The 1,437-nt window shown below is 36.7% G+C and overlaps 1 non-coding gene across 1 annotated transcript; it reads left to right on the top strand.

Moving 5' to 3' along the window:
* LOC128040170 (small nucleolar RNA R71) lies at window positions 1-106 on the top strand. The gene has a single exon (XR_008194829.1). It is a non-coding gene; the product is annotated as a small nucleolar RNA R71 (small nucleolar RNA).
* The last annotated feature ends 1,331 nt before the right edge of the window (window positions 107-1,437 follow it).

Here is a 1,437-nt window from a genome sequence, read left to right as displayed (position 1 = left end):
AGTCCATGGTGTGGGTATTTCTGAATCAACACTTTAAAGTGCTCCCAAGCTTCATGGAAACTTTCTCCTTCTAATTTCTTAAACGTAGCAATCTCTCTCCTTAGCTGGACTATCTTGCTAATAGGGAAGTACTTTTGTAGGAATTTTCTTGTGAGCTTGTCCCATGTCGTAATGGATAAGGGGAATAGCCGAAGACGAATAGCATCATTGGTGACCTCATTATATTTTAATGTGTTACAAAGCTGAAGGAACTATTTTAAATGCTGGTTTGAATCCTTTGTCATCATGCCCTTAAACTACAAATTATTTTGAATCATTTGAATCATTGTTGGTTTGATCTCGAAATTATTGGTTGTAATAGTTGGCCCTGCGATACTCCCTTGAACCATGTCTAGATTTGGTTGCGCATATTCTCTTAGAGTTCTTTCATTACACGCTCTATTTCCTAGTAGCTATGGTGGTGGTGGTAAGTCTGGTGGGTTATCATTAGCTTTGTCGAACAGTGGGTTTTTGCAAGGTATGTTGCCTATAGCAGGTGGTGGGTTCTGCATCTTTCGTAGTAGTTGTTGTTATTACTATTGAAGATTCCTACATATTATCTTTTCGAGATCAGTAACTTGCTCTATAGGTGTTACCCCTACTACGTGTCATACACTGAAACCAAAAAGAGATTAAGAGGAGTTAGCACAAACAAGAAAATATGATCATAGCTATAACCTAAAAATTTCCTAATTATTCTATTTAAAATGCAAAAATTAAAATTAAACTAATGAAACTGCCTCCCCGAAAACAGCGCCAACAACTTGACCGCCTTCAGATGTACCACATCTAGAGTAAGAATCATGCATAAAATATATTAGATAGGCGGTGTCCGCAAGTATACAGGTCAGGTTGTAAAATAGTACAACGAAGTAATGAGTACTCCGAGAATCGTATCCAAGGGAGGTGAGCACTAAGTTCATCCTAACCTAAGCACTAATAGATCTAATTAATACTCTAAGTATATTATATTATGATCAAACAAAAATAGTGATTTTTGAGCTTTTTCTGTAATAAAAAAAACAAAAGAAATGTTGGGAAAAAAAATAGTGAACTATATTAGATCTGAGCATGGGTGATTAGCTCGTGTTGGTAATCATGATCAATTGTTGCTTCAAGTTTCTCGTTCAACCAACTAGTCGATACCCTATTAGGATCTCTCGATCTTTCTCCAGAATAACGAGTTGGTAATAACTACTTATCTCTCGACCTCACAGTCTTGACCGATTTGGGGTTAACGTGTTCACAGATAGACCATACCAAATTTGGGTTAATTCCCACCTAGATGACTTTTTAGGGTCATCAAGCCTAGGGTTTAAGTTTTTCATCTCCTGAACAACTGCTCTATTAAGAAAACCCTACAAAACAGTTAATTAATCATACCTCCACTCCCTAATC

The sequence above is a fragment of the Gossypium raimondii genome, chromosome 3 (assembly GCF_025698545.1).
Source record: "Gossypium raimondii isolate GPD5lz chromosome 3, ASM2569854v1, whole genome shotgun sequence".
In the NCBI taxonomy this organism is placed as follows: domain Eukaryota; kingdom Viridiplantae; phylum Streptophyta; class Magnoliopsida; order Malvales; family Malvaceae; genus Gossypium; species Gossypium raimondii.
This window is presented reverse-complemented; position numbering and strand designations above follow the sequence as displayed.